Source organism: Myotis daubentonii, chromosome 10 (assembly GCF_963259705.1).
Source record: "Myotis daubentonii chromosome 10, mMyoDau2.1, whole genome shotgun sequence".
Classification (NCBI taxonomy): domain Eukaryota; kingdom Metazoa; phylum Chordata; class Mammalia; order Chiroptera; family Vespertilionidae; genus Myotis; species Myotis daubentonii.
The window spans coordinates 38,070,822-38,086,515 of NC_081849.1; the positions used below are offsets into that span (position 1 = coordinate 38,070,822).

The 15,694-nt window shown below is 44.0% G+C and overlaps 1 protein-coding gene across 1 annotated transcript in view; it reads left to right on the forward strand.

Annotated features, from left to right (window-relative positions):
• The window catches only part of CNTNAP2 (contactin associated protein 2), a 1,845,032-nt gene that overhangs the window by 1,736,761 nt on the left and 92,577 nt on the right, over positions 1-15,694 (forward strand). The gene's annotated exons all lie outside the window — the stretch shown is intronic.

A 15,694-nucleotide genomic window follows, 5' to 3' on the forward strand; every position in this document is an offset into this window, starting at 1 on the left:
CCTCACTCCTCTGCCCTCAGAAGAGGCTGACCTCTTGGCTCCACATGGCCACTCGCTTCTGGTTGAGTTCAGCCAATGAGACCCTTCCAAGAAAATGGAAGGCAAGAGGGGAGAGAAATCAGAGTCTGCATCATACCCACCTCTACTCTGCTTTCTTTCTGCCTGGCAATGGCTGTGTTCCTCAGCCTATAGACCCCACTCCATCATCTGGCTCCCTCTTCCAGGGCTCACCATCCAATTCCCTCTCCTTGTCCTCTTGGGTCCAGGAATAATGATGCCCCTCCCTCCCTGAGCACCAGCATCCCTCGCTGGCTCCCACACCACTGTCCACTTCCTGGCAGACCAACCTTCCATTTAACACTCATCTATTCATCAGTGTTTAGATGGACCCTCACTTTCCTGCCATGACTCTGACTGGCATACCATACTTGTTTTGAACCTAAACCCAGCCTTGTGGAAATTCTATTGAATCTCATCTTATTTGTTTCACCCACAGGTTCCCAACTATTCATATTTATTTCTTGAGCCCTTATTCTGTTATTAGTTCAATCTCTGCAAAGACTTCTCGAACCAGCTGCCCAGAGTTAGACCAAAATTTGCAGCTTGAGAACATAGTCATCCACAAGACTGCCCTAGCTTCAGATCAGCTGCAAGTTTGGGGATTCCAGACCACCCTCACTTATGACCAGGCAGCACAAACTCAAGGGTTCCCACTGACATTTCAGGTTTGATAATTTGGTAGAATGACTCAGAGAAACAGCCAAAGGCAAAGCTACCTATTCATTAGGTCTTGTCACCCTCCCTGTTGTCACATCGATTTGTGACATACACAAAGTACCTTGTGCTGTCATGTTCAGAGCTGTAGGTTTTTTTCTTTTGGGGGGGGTGTTTTTTGGGGGGTGGGCATGGGAGGCCTGGCTTCATTCTGTAGGCATGATTGATTCATTCATTGGCCATGAGATCGAACTCAATCTCCAGCCTTCAGTCAGATCACCTTGATCCATTATTTGCACTGGCCCTGAATAGAAACCCAAAGCACCCCGCCCCAAGATTTCCAGGGGTCCTCTCTATTTCTAAGCTCTTTCTCTCATGGCTGCACTCTCTGATCCACAATATATCCACCCAAAGTGAAGCTCACTACCTTCTTCAGTATACAGGCACATCCAAACACTAAAAACATTCCCTGGCTAGTAGCCTGTATTGAACATCTCAGGGTCCTAGGGAGGAATACACAGCATGATGAATTCTTGAACAATGAACCAGTGAATGTCACATGTTAGATACTCATGTGCTCAATAGTTATTGTATCCATTGCTCTACAAAGGTTTGTTAGAGCCCTAACTCCATGCAGTGTCAGGCTTGCTACATTTTCTCTGCTTTCTTCTCAACCATCTCCAGGTCTCCCCACAATATGTGCAACAAAACATCGACTCTCCCCAAAACAGGGTCCAGACTTTTAGGACCAGAGCAATCAGGTGCTCAGCAGACATAACACCTTGAATTTGCCCTCCTTATAAAGAAATTGAGATCACAGACAACAACCGTAACAAGTTGGGGGAGATATTACACCAAAATAATTTTTAAAAACTATAACCCCAGTCATGCCTGGATCAAATTCAAACATTACACCTGGCATTCAGAGCCCTCCACAATCTAGCTTCCTTTACTACCTTCCATTGTCATCTCTCATTTCTCTCCAAAACACATCCTAAGGACCAATGAGGCTGGTCACCTCAATACCCCTGACAAATTGGCGTATGTACATATCCTTCCTCAAAATGCTTCCACTCTGCCATTCTAGGTATTTAAACCATGATGGCAGTTACTCTCCATAGCATACATTTTAGAATTTAAGGTGATATCTTATATTCGATTTTAATATGTTGTTTTATAATATTCCATAATTGCTTTATAAGTCTTATTTCCAAAATAAGAGTCTAAGCACCTTGACCACATCTGGGAACATCTGCATATATAAATCTTCAGCTTAGCTCCAGGCCCAGTTCACAAGGTGCCTAGATAGGAAAATCGCATGAAAGTCCTCGTGGAGCAATAGGAGGTCATAGGAGTCATGCCATTTACTGAAAGATCACTGCATAGAATGAGATGTGGTTAGAGGGGTCATTTGAACCTCATGCCAAGGTCTCCCTCTTCCCGCAGGGACACATCCTCAGCAGTCAGGCCACGCTGTGATCATCGTTCTCTATTCTCAGGGTGGCCTATGGGAAGGGCATGCCATTAGACAGGTGTACCCTTCCCAGGAGTCCACATTGGCAGGTGCCTCCAGCCCTTGCAGCCAACATGCTCACTTCCAAAGATGTGACGATATTTCTGTGAAGGGCTCATCTTCAATAAAGTCCTTGTATCTGGACCTGTGAGGTGCCCACGCTGAAAAAACTTGACTATCAGAGTAGCCACCCACTGACCAGTCTCAACCTCAACAGATAAACAGCATGACATCGATAGCATCACATGCACCAGACTACAACACTTTCCCTATTTGTAGATTCACTAAACAGATATTTCCTGATACATCACTTTTATTGACAGCCTTATTAAAACTTCCCACACAGCTCACCCAGGAATTCACAGGAACCAAATTTTTTTTCTTTTTTTTCTTTTTTTTCTTTTTTATTTTATTGTTTTATTGCTTAAAGTATTACAAAGAGTATTACATATGTCTCCTTTTTTTCCCCGCCCTTGACAATCCTCTGGCCTCCCCTACCCCCCAGTGTCTTATGTCCATTGGTTATGCTTATATGCATGCATACAAGTCCTTCGGTTGATCTCTTACCCCCTCCCTCCTGCCCCCCAACCCTCCCCGGCCTTCCCGCTGCAGTTTGACAATCTGTTTGAGGCAGCTCTGCCTCTGTATCTATTATTGTTCATAAGTTTATAATGGTCTTTATTATCCATGAATGAGTGAGATCATGTGGTATTTTTCCTTCATTGACTGGCTTATTTCACTTAGCATAATGCTCTCCAGTTCCATCCATGCCGTTGCAAATGGTAAGAGTTCCTTCCTTTTTACAGCAGCATAGTATTCCATCATGTAGTTATATCCCAAGAAACCAGAAACTGCTGGGAGCCGGTCCGTCCTTGCTGCTTGACACAGTCACTGCAGGGAAGAAACATCTGCACAGCATATGTTTCAAGGGACCTGGCGTATATGGCATACTGTTCTTAATATGTTTGCTCACCTTCTTGGTGCTATGTGTTTTAACCAAGGTCACCTCTCCGAGAAAGGTTGTTTTCCCAGGTAGGGATTTTCCCCTGAAGTTAGGGAAGGAATAAAACCCCTTAACTAAGTGCCAGGCGGGTAGTTATTCACTTTAACTACAAACAATCACGCTTAAGCTACATAATCTTTACTCCCTGGAATGGAGATAAGAAACGCCCTAACCTTTGCAATAGAAATTGACAGGATTAAAATCAACTGGTATAAATACAGATGTAACAAGACAATAAACACCAGAACTTCGCTGGAGATCCTGACCAGAACTTGGCTAGAGATCCTGGCTAGGCTGCTGATCAACTGAATGCTGTCTCTGTGTCATTCCTTCTTCGCCGACTCCGTCCACACCTTTGGGGACCCCTGGACCTGCTGGGGTTGGACCCCAGCAAGAAACACCAATCAGAAAGGATATATGCACCCATAGGTTCATAGCAGCACAATTCACTATAGCTAAGATCTGGAAACAGCCTAAGTGCCCATCAGTAGATGAATGGGTTAGAAAACAGGAACCAAATTTAAACAACCCTGAAAACATGTGTGTGACAAATCAAGATTATAACGGCAAATAAAAACTGAAATAGAAAGACTCACTCATGGACAACAGGGGGATGGGAGCATGAGTTTGTGTGTGGGGGGGTAGGTTGGGGGTTAATGGGGGGGATGAGGACACATTTGTAATACCTTAACTAATAATAAAAAAAAAATAGAAAAAAAAATTTAAAAAAAGAAAGACTCAATCATATTTGTCATACCTATATTGTTTCTTATTCATGTCTTTATTCTTTTCATTTAATTACTAAAAAATGTGCCATTACATTATATCATTTTAGCAACATTATATTTGTTAATTAATACCTGTTTTCAAAACTGACCAATTCTAATTTTATTTTTCACTTGAATTCTTTGTTTTCTTCCTCTTTTTTTCCCATCCATTTATTTATTTTTCCTTATTCCTGGAAGGTCATTTTACAATTTACCAAAATGTGTTTGCTTTGAAATCTTCAAAAAAATATGCCATATGAAGTGATTTAATTGATGCTAATTATATTAATATTATGTAAACCACCCATTACGCATAATGATTAAATTTGATGATTATTAAAGTGATTTGAAATATAAAAGTGTATAAAAACCATGAGCTACATTCATACCAGATCTCTAAGAAGGAAATTAGAGGTAAAATTACTAGTTTCTATAATAATAAAAACATGATATGCTAATTAGACTGGACAGCTGAACAACCTTCTGGATGTCATTCCAGACCTCCTTCCAGATGAAGCCGTGGCAGGGGCCAAGGCAGAGGCAGTTAGGGGCAATCAGGCAGGTAGGTGAGCAGTTAGGGGCAATCAGGCAGGAAGGAAAGCAGTTAGTGACATCAAACAGGCTGGCAGAGTGGTTAGGGGCAATCAGGCAGGCAGACAGGCAAGCAGTTAGGAGCCAGTGGTCCTGGATTGTGAGAGGGATGTCCGACTGCCGATTTAGGCCCTGCGGGATCAGGCCTAAACCAGCAGTCGAACATCCCCCAAGGGGTTCCAGATTTGCGAGAGGGTGCAGGCCGAGCTGAGGAACCCCCCCCCCCCCCCCGCCCATTGCACAAAGTTTTGTGCACCGGGCCTCTAGTTGCTTTATAATCAGCTTCTGAATTCTCTTGTACGAGTCAAAATACAAACCTGAAAGTCCTACATATTTTCTGACCAGATCCTTTGAAAATAATTATATGTTTTTGTGGCCATTTCTGCTCTAAACGTCTTTGAAATTAATGGTACTTCCACTATGAAATGAGAATTTCTCCTCTCATTCATTGATATTTGTAAAAAATATACAATTTATTGATACAAAATCAGGTTTTTTCAAAAAACAGTTTTTGAAAACACTTTCTGTTTTAAGTCATATTCAAGGGTTCTCCAGTAGGTGGAGTATTAGACCCGGGAAAGTGGATCAACTTTTGAAAGCTAACTTTTTTCTTTTTACTATTTTGAGAAATTTTTAATATACTAAAACATAAATCACCTAAAGAGCTCACGAATTCTTTTAACGGCATCCATACTGCAGAATTTCAAATGCACTAGACCTTAAGACAGCGGTTCTCAACCTGTGGGTTGCGACCCCTTTGGGGGTCGAATGACCCTTTCCTAGGGGCTCCCTAAGACCATCGGAAAACACATATATAATTACATATTGTTTTTGTGATTAATCACTATGCTTTAATTATGTTCAGTTTGTAATGATGAAAATACATCCTGCATATCAGATATTTACATTACGATTCATAACAGCAGCAAAATTACAGTTATGAAGTAGCAACGAAAATAATTTTATGGTTGGGGGCCACCACAACATGAGGAACTGTATTAAAGGGTCATGGCATTAGGAAGGTTGAGAACCACTGTGCTGATAAATTGTGCTGATTACATTACCATAATAATGATGGTTTAGAGACAAGAGGAAGCACTTGTAATGCCTCTCATTTTAAAACTTATCAAGTCGTGAAACCTCCTGTCATCTCTGAAAGAGAAGTAATGCACAGATACAGCAAAGAATGCTGTCTCTTCAAACCTTTCTTTCTCAGGCATTTCTGGAAAAGAACATTCCTTATGGGTTTAATATTGGTTCAAGGCTCATGCTACTCCTAGTCTGTGAACTTGGGCAGAACACTAACTCTCTGAGACCTTACTTCCTCTCCTACATTGGTGGGGAAAAGGTGATAAACTAGCTGTTTCTAAGGCTTTCCCTTGCTTGAACTTTTCCAACTGAACCTGATTTTCTCCCAAGCGAACTTGACCTTTATGTAAACATTTTTTCAGGGCTGAATGTTGGGAGCCAAATTGGCTGATACATAAATACATATGGGAGAGACAGCTCTTGTCGTACGGCCTGGGCCTTATAACTGCATCAGAGGGCTTCCCCAAGGCTTGGGGCTAGTGACTGAGTGAGGGGGTTAGATGTGATTCCAAGAATAAGAATTAATTCACACAGCTGGTGTGGCTTAGTGGTTGAACGCTGACCTATGAACCAGGAGGTCATGGTCCTATTTCCAGTCAGGACACATGCCCAGGTTTCAGACTCAGTCCCTGGTAGGGGTCCTACCAGAAGCAGCCAATCAATAATTCTCTCTCACCATTGATGTTTCTATCTCTCTCTCTCCCTCTCCCTTCCTCTCTGAAACCAATAAAAATATTTTTTAAAAGAATTAATTCATCCATTGCAGTTGGATCTGGTGAAGGGAAAGCAGAAGAAGCCCTGAAGTATATTTCAGAGAACAGACTGGGTCCCAAGGGCTGAGAGGTAGAGTTGGGTCAGAGCAGAGGGGGATGGGAGAACCCACAGCTCTTTCCTCTCCTCTTTGCCCTCTGATCACCTTGGGCGATTTCATATCTCCTGGAGAGGCAAAGGGTCCCCAGGCTTGTCCATCTACTGGTAACTGAAGTATTTGGTGAACTTCCCAGTCATGGAGGTGTATGCCATGTAACACACTCAGCCTCCTCCACTGTTAACCCAATCATGAAAGCTTGACCATTCCTCATTTATCCCACGGTTCTGTTGCAGGGTAGTGTTTCTTGGCCTCTTTCTTTTCCTTAAATATAACTATCAGCCGTAAGGTTTGTGAGCAGCTTCTGCCAGCAACAAACGAAGGTGCAAGGCAGTGTGACCTCCCAGATTGTGACCTACTGTCTGCATCCTTGGTCACTCTTGGAATTGTATGGAGGGCCCTATGGCTGGGCACCATAGGCTGGGAAGAGGCTGGCGTGCTGTCCCCCACAGTGATGCCATATGGTCCCAGGAATGGGTTATGCCAAACTCAAAGACCCAGCAGTAATGGGCGTGTCCCATAACATTAACATTCAGGGTCTCAAGTTAGCCACCAGTCCTTCTGCAATCCTTAGTATGAAGTCAGGCTCACTCACCCAACCAAATGGTCATAAAATTATATGGGCTTCCATTAATTGGATCATCCATGGAGCTCTTTTCTAGACAAGAAATTCTGTACTAGCTCTTGGAGAAGGATGGGGAAGTGAAAGCTAGGGTTTCCATAACACACACACACACACACACACGTACACACCAGTGTGGCTTAGCCAGTGTGGACTCATTTAATACTGGTTAAATAAACAGCTAAGATGGAGATGGTACTGGCCCATTTCATGTGGGTCCTCAGTGGACTAGGAGGTTTACTAGATAGAGCTGCAGAAAAGAAACAGCCCAGAGTCCAGAGGAGAGGTGCAGCACTTGGGCTCCGACCTCTGGTGTATTTCCTCTTGGCCTGCCCAGCCCACTGTTCATAGTTCCACAAGCAGGTCCACAGGCCCTGCACTGCTCTTGGAGCAGGACAGGGGGAGGGGTGTGGCCCTTGTCCTCACAGTCACTGTTCAGCCAGGGACAGGCTGCAACTCCATAACTGGTGGCAGACCCACAATGAAATTTTTTGTCTCCCACGCTCCTCTAAGTTTATTCTGTGTCCTCTGCATTAATGAGAAGAGGTTGAGTTGGAGTTGGGAAGAAGTGGAAAACATTTAGAGGACTGACCTTTGGTGCTGGGTGGGCTCCTGCTCCTTCCAGTTCTCAGATGTGAAGAGCCTGAGGCTTGTAGGGACCCCCAGCTGCAGACCCCCAGGTGGACTGGAAAGTAAAGTGGGAGAGAAGGCTGCAGCCTCCTGTAAAGTCTACAGAGTTTCAGGTTAGAAGGGATAAGCAGAGATGGGTAATGGTTGAGTCTCTCTCATCCCTAACACCTCTTTGCTTTGGCTTTATTCATATCTAACCTTTGAGCTTCAACTTAGAGTAGAATATTCATCAAGATGGTATATTCCAAATTCAATGTCTCTGAGCTAACTCCAAGTATTCCCTACAATTAAGGATTCAGAAAGGAGGCAAAAATCTCAGGCCCTTGTCTAGAGCCCCTCATGGCAATATTTCATGCCCCTTCTCAGATGTGCCCCTCTGGGGGTGAGAGGTCACCCATGCTGCTTAGGTCTTTCTTCTCTGTTCTTCCCCACTTTCTCCATTTCACCCCCAAACATAAACAGGTTGACGAAATCCTTTCAAACTCTGCCAAGGCCAATTGTGGCTTAGAAATGGAAGTGAACTGAAGTCACACAATAATACCTGAACGGACACTAAAGCTCTAATTCTGCGTGAGACAGGAGCCCCAGCCTGAACCAGTGTGCTTTTAACGCCTTAATAGCATCTGTTGAACAAATTAGTGTTCCCTGAAGGTTGTCCTGGGGCACACAGAGTCACAGTCTTTAATTTTAATGAGCCCCCATTGCACAGGCTCTGACTGCCAGTGGGGTGACTACCAGCTAGATGTACAGCAAAATAGCTCACCTGGACCCCAAAGAAATTACCTTGAATTACCCCACTCAACCATGGCAATACAAGAGAGATGACACAATGTGATGTGTCCTCGGGCTTTTCAGGTTGGGCTTGTCTTGCCTGATCTGATTGGATGCATTTTCTCTTTTTAAATGTCAGTATTTCAAATGCAGCTGATCATCTCCCTTCCTGAGTTGAAAGGGCTGGGCTAGGTTAGAGACTGTCACCTTGTAGCCAGATGTGCAGGTTAGCCAACTCTGCCACTTACTCTCTTGCTGGCTTTGGGCATGTTTTGTGACAGTAAAGCAGAGAACTGCTATTTGATGTCTGTTCAATAAGATGTGAGAAGCCTGGCACAAACCTTGCACATAGTAGTTGCTCGACACGTGCTTCCTCTTTTCCTATCTGAGTCCAATCAGGAGATAGAAACCACACAACAGGTTAAACATGGGATGGTAGATGTAAGAATTAACTGCGATAAAGGGAAATTCTAAGGCCTGAGGAAGCCCCTGTGGAGTCTCCTAGGGCAGCAGTCACCAACCTTTCAGACCTCACGGACCACCAGTGGTCTGTGGACCACCAGTTGGCGACCGCTGTAGGGTACCCAGAGAGAGCACCCATGTGAGGACCACAGAAGGGCTGTGCTTGTTCAGCCCCCAGAGAGCAGAGAGATTCTGAAGTGGCCAGGCTGGAGCCGGTCTGGAGTTGTTGGGCCAGCAAAAGGCCACCCTCCAGAGTACAGGTGGGGAAGCAGGAGCTCAGCAGCCGTGTGTGCGTGTGTGTGTGCATGTGCGTGTGTGTGTGTGTGTGTGTGTGTGTGTGTGCGCGCGCTGTGGGAGGTAAGAGGACTTCGGAGCATAAGGACCACATCGCAGCTGCACAGGGGCTCCAATTTCCAGTTGAGAGTCTTGTCACCCGGCTATAGGGTCACGGAGGGATCATGCTGTGTGCCTGTGGCAAAGGCAGGCTCCGCAGGATGTCCTCACACTCTACCAGGGGTGGGCAAACTTTTTGACTCGAGGGCCACAATGGGTTCTTAAACTGGACCGGAGGGCCGGAACAAAAGCAAGGATGGAGTGTTTGTGTGAACTAATATAAATTCAAAGTAAACATCATTACATAAAAGGGTATGGTCTTTTTTTTTTTTTTTTTTTTTTTTAGTTTTATTCATTTCAAACGGGCCGGATCCGGCCTGTGGGCCGTAGTTGCCCACGGCTGCTCTAGGCAGACCCCCTGATTCCCCTCTCCCCCAAGCCAGCACTGGAAATTTCCAGAAGCCCCTTCCTCTTGCAGTGTCCCTCCAGTGCCCTCTACTGAGAAAGCGTCACACTATGCTCACTTTAAAAGAGATGAGAGGAATCCGTGCTTATCATGGAGCATATATGAAAGGGTGCAGGTAGGGCCCGGGGGCAATAAATTGATTTTTGACACAGACTCACATCCCAAGGACAGGGATGGGAAAGAGCTTATTTCAGGATGGGCCTGTGCTGGGAGGATGCAGGAGAGCGGCTGTCTTCTGGATTGGATGGTCTTGGCGAGCAGGGCAATCCAGTAACGGCATTTTATAATTTTCATGTGGGAGGCAGGAAGAATGGAACAAGATGAAAATTGTTATTAGGGAAATGATCTTGGGAGAAGTGGATGTCTGGTGATTTTTTTATTGCATAGTGGTGTGTTTTTTGAATTTCTTGTATTATGTTTCCATTGCTGCTGTAACAAATTCAGGGGCTTAAAACACCACCAATTTATTTTACAGTTCTAGAGGCCAGATGCCCAAAATTAGGATTGCTGTGTTGATAAAAGTATTGGCAGGGCTGGCTTCTTGTGGAGGCTCTTTGCCTTTTTTCAGCTTCTAGAAGTCACCTGCGTTCCTGGCTCAGCCCAGATAATCCAGGATAATCTCCTTCTCTCAGATCCTTAATTTAATCACATACGCCATGTCCCAGAGCTCCCTTTCCCACTGTGCTCTGCACTTGGACTCAGCCTCTCCCCACAATCCCATCTGCACCCCCAGCCCTGGGCACAAAGCAGGGAGGAGCTTAAGACAGGAGTAAAAGAAGCACAGATTATTGTCTCCTAGTGAAGGAAAAGGTGTAGGTCACCCATGAGCAGCAAGGAGTCCCAGTCCAATACCAGGCCCCCCATCCCAGGATTCCAGTGCCAGGAAGAAAAGTCCCCATAACCTTTGCCAGTAAAAACCAGCAGGGATTGAGGCTGAGGAAGACAGAAGCTGCTGGAGTCCCAGGCAGTTCCTCTTAAAGGGCCCCGCACATGGACTTACTCAGACTCACTCCCTCTGGGTTCTAGCATGGGGACAGCAACTTAAAAGGCACCAGAGACATACAGGGAGGAACTGTTTGGCATCAGGGACACCTTTCTCCCAGACAGAAGTGCTGCCAGAGGCCATTGTTCCTTTTCACCTACAGATCTGGCAGATGGGCACCATATCTGAGACTCCATCAACTTGGCTCACACTGTTTGCCTCGCCCTGGTGATTCCCTGAGGCCCTGGCCTGCCCAACTTTCTGGCCCACCCAAGCTGTTTCCAGTGGCTTGACCATAGGAATGGCCTGTCTTAGTTTATGCTTCAGATTTTCCTAAAAACCTCAAACAAACAGCATCTGGCCTCAGTGAGCCCCATATGTCTTGCTAAGTGGCCCCAGGCCCGGCACTAGCAACAGCCATCCTCAGTTCACAGATTGGCCTCTCCTGGCACCTCCAAGGCCAACACAAGTAGATCACTTTGTAGCTCATGCCAGGTGGCCCCGGGCAGAACACAGGCAATGGCAGACCTTGCCTGCACCTCCCAGAGGCCCCAGAGCCAGCACACCTAGTGGACAGTTTGAGATCACATAAAAGCACTACCACCCAACCACCTCCACAAGCAACACACTGAAGGGGCAGACTCATTGAGTACCAGAGCCCTGCTCTGTGCAGTGGGCTCCTGCAAAGCTGATCCTCCAAGGTGGTCAGAGGTCGGTGGTCAGTGATTATAGCCAGTCCTTGCAGCTGATCAGCCTGAGTAAATCCCTCCCATTGAGGTACCAACAGCAATCAAGACTCAATTACAGTAGGAGAGTGTACAGGCCACACAGGGGGTGCACCTCGAGTGCCCAAATGGGGTGGTCAGGGAGGCTGTGCCACTGGACCCTATAGAACACCTACTGCATTAGGCCACCTACCTTGCCTGGGAGACGTAGCAGTTCTACCTAATACATAGAAATAAACACAGGGAGGCAGCCAAAATGAGGAGACAAAGAAACATGGCCCAGCCCTAGCCAGTTTGGCTCAGTGGATAGAGCATCAGACTGCTTTTTGAAGGGTCCCAGGTTCAAACCAGTCAACCTTGGTTGCAAGCTCGAGCCCCAGCCCTGGTCAGGGTACATGTGGGAGGCGGCCAATCCATGTGTCTCTCTCACATCGGTTTCTCTCTCTCTGACTCTCCCTCTCCCTTTCACTCTCTCTGGAGATCAATAGAAAAATATCTTTGGGTTAAGATTTTTAAAAAAACACTCCAGAAAAACAACTGAACAAAATGGAGACAAACAATCTATTAGATGCAGAATTCAAAATACTGATTATAATGATGCTCAAGGAACTTAATGAGGACCTCAACATCATAAAAACGAACCAGTCAGAAATGCAGGATACACTAACTGAAATAAAGAATAATTTACAGGGAATCAACAGCAGAGTAGGTAAAGCCAAGAATCACATCAGCAATTTGAAATATAAGAAAGCAAAAACACCCAATTAGAATAGCAAAAAGAAAAAAAATAATCTAAAAAAATTGAACATAGTGTAAGGAGCCTCTGGGACAACTTCAGGTATACCAACATTCACGTCATGGGGTTGCTAGGAGAAGAGAGAGAGCAAGAAATTGAAAACCTATTGAAAAAATAATGACAGAAAATTTCCCTAACTTTGTGAAGGAAACAGAGTCCCAAACAAGATGAACCCAGAGAGGCCCTCACCAACCCACATCATGATTGAAATGCATAAGGTTAAAGACAAACAGAAAAACTTAAAAGCAGCAAAAGAAAAGCAGTTAATTACCTACAAAGGGGCTCCCATAAGACTATCACCTGATTTCTCAAAAGAAACTTTATAGACCAGAGGGTGTGGCAAGAAATATTCGAAGTGATGAAAAGCAAGGACCTACAACCAAGATTACTCTCCCTGCAAAGTATCATTTAAAATTGATGGACACCAAAAAAAAAAAAGAAAAACTAAAGAAGTTTATCACTACCAAATCAATAAAAATACTAAAGAAGTTCATCACATTGTTCATCAGTATAATATGAAAGTTATAGAAGATTAAAAGAAGATTAAAAATATGAACAATAAAATGGCAATCAATACATTTCTATCAACAATTGAATCTACAAATAAAATGAATAAGTAGAACAGAAACAGATTCAAATACAAAGAACTTTTTGTTAGTTGCCAGATTGGAGGGAGGCATTGGTGAAAAAGGTGAAAGGATTAAAAATACAAATTGGTTGTTACAGAATAGTCATGGGGATATAAAATACAGCATAGGTAATATAGTCAATAATATTCTGATAACTAGGTGTGGTGGTGGATGGGTGCAGGATTTGTTGGGGTGCTCACTTATGAAGTTATATAATGTCTGGTCACTGGGGTATACACCTGAACTAATATAAGGATGTATGTCAACTATAATTGATAACTTCACAAGACTTGGGTGTGTTCAGGGTATTTACAGGTAAATGAAAAGCAGGAAAGTGTCACTGATATGTTAGGTAACAGAATCAAGAATCAAAAAAACTGTTGCTGCAAAACAAAAATTTAATATATATCAATGTGTAAATTCTAGTCTTTAGTTCATCAACTGCATAAAGCGAGGAAGGGGGAGAGCTGGAAGTAACCCTGTGGAGACAAGCTAGGAGTTTCATTTTACTGTGAGCTCAGTACAAATAATATAAAATGGCCTCCAAATAGCCAAGTCTGTCTGGTTTGGATCCATAGAAACAGTTCAGGGAAAGGAAGATATTTCCACAGTGTAGGTCAGACCACACCTGAGGACTGACTGCACTTCTGTGCCCATTGTTTGAAGAGCTACACTAACGAATGCCAACACATTTTTATTGAGGATCTACAATATGCTCAGCACTGTACTAGGCCCAGAGACACAAGAAATCTAAAAGTCTAAATATAGAAATTTGGTATTTTTTAAAGATTGTGGACTATATATTCATAACATGGAGTACTGGTCATTAATAATTTCAAATGATGCTTTAGTTGTATATGTATTGACACAGAATTAGTTTTATAATACACTAGAGGCCCAGTGCGCGAAATTCATGCACAGGGGAGAGGGGGGTCTCTCACTCCGGCCTGCACCCCCTCACAATCCGGGATCCCTCTCATAATCCAGGACCACTGGTTCCTAATTGCTCACCTGCCTGCCTGCCTGATCACCCCTATCCACTCTGCCTGCCTGCCTGATCACCCCTAACCACTCTGCCTGCCTGCCTCATCACCACTAACCACTCTGCCTGCCTGCCTGCCTCATCACCCCTAACTGCCTCTGCCTTAGCCCCTGCTGCCGTGGCTTCGTTTGGAAGGACGTCCGGAATGATGTCCAGAACGTCGTTCAGCTATCCGGTCTGATTAACATATTACACTTTCGTTATTATAGATCATTAAATAATGAAAAGCAAATGCAAAGCAATATGTGTAGTTGGGTTCCATCCAATTTTTGTAAAAACTTGAAAGAATATACAAGTACATTTAAAAATTGACATTATCACCAGCTGTTTTTTTTCTGCAAATCTATATTATTTTTCTTTAATGAGCATATGTTGTTTGTATAATTTTTCAGTTTTTTATCAGGATAGATTAAATTATAAGAAGTACTTAAGGGGAGATCATCACTGTGATACATTATAGAATCGCCTATTAGTTACTAGTACATTGGCCATTTGCAGTTAGCTTTTTTGACAACAGATAATAGAAATGGGTGGAGGGACAGCAGCAGTTACCTTTGGGTGCCACTAGATGGCGCCAAAGCAGCTCCTAATATTTGGCGGGGGGGGGGGGCGGGGGGGGGAGTCGCCTTGCTCTAGAGAAACAACTTCAAATATTTAAGATTTTTCTCACCAGAATTAAATGTTTTGTTAATGAGGCAATTCAAATTATTTTTTTAACTTTTCAAAATTATAGTCAAGGACATCTGTATTACTTTCAACAATAAAGATAAATTTTTTAAAAATTATAGTTGAACATGCCAGTGTTCACTTTAATGGTAGTTTTTGGACTTTTGTTACAGTATTACCAAATACCCAGGCACAAAAGACTTACAGTTCTGCAGGTCAGAACTCTGCAAATTCCTGAGATGTGTGAGTCTTTGACTCTTCGCTTGACTTTCTCAGTGACCTCTAGGTTTCTAGTAAACAGAGGGAGAGAGATTAGCTCCCTTCCTCCCACACTTGCCAGCCACCCTCTGGTCCCCAGAGCAGGCTGGCTTCCTGCACCTTTGCCCACCTTAGCCCTTGCTAGCCAGGACCTGGGAGTGGATCTAGTTCCTGGAGTCCTCGCTGTCAGCTTCAGCAAGTTGCTTCTTGTACCCAGTTCCCACAGAATGCCTGTGTTGGACAGTGACCCAGGTTTTTCTTCTGATGCTCACCCTCCCTCATGCTTTCCTCCTCAGGTATTAAACTCTCTTCAGGGAAAAGGAGAGGTTACAAAGGAAGTTTTTCACAGGTGGATACAAAGAAGCACTGAAGGCTCTAGGACAGTGATGGCGAACCTATGACACGTGTGTCAGAGGTGAAACGCGAACTCATTTTTTTGGTTGATTTTTCTTTGTTAAATGGCATTTAAATATATAAAATAAATATCAAAAATATAAGTCTTTGCCGAAACTGGTTTTGCTCAGTGGGTAGAGCGTCAGCCTGCGGACTAAGGGGTCCCAGGTTCGATTCCAGTCAAGGGCATGTACCTGGGTTGCGGGCACATCCCTAGTGGGAGATGTGCAGGAGGCAGGTGATCGATGTTTCTCTCTTGTCGATGTTGCTGACTCTCTATCACTCTCCCTTCCTCTCTGTAGAAAATGAATAAAATATATTTATAAATTTATTATAAATAAAATATATATATATCTTTGTTTTACTATGGTTGC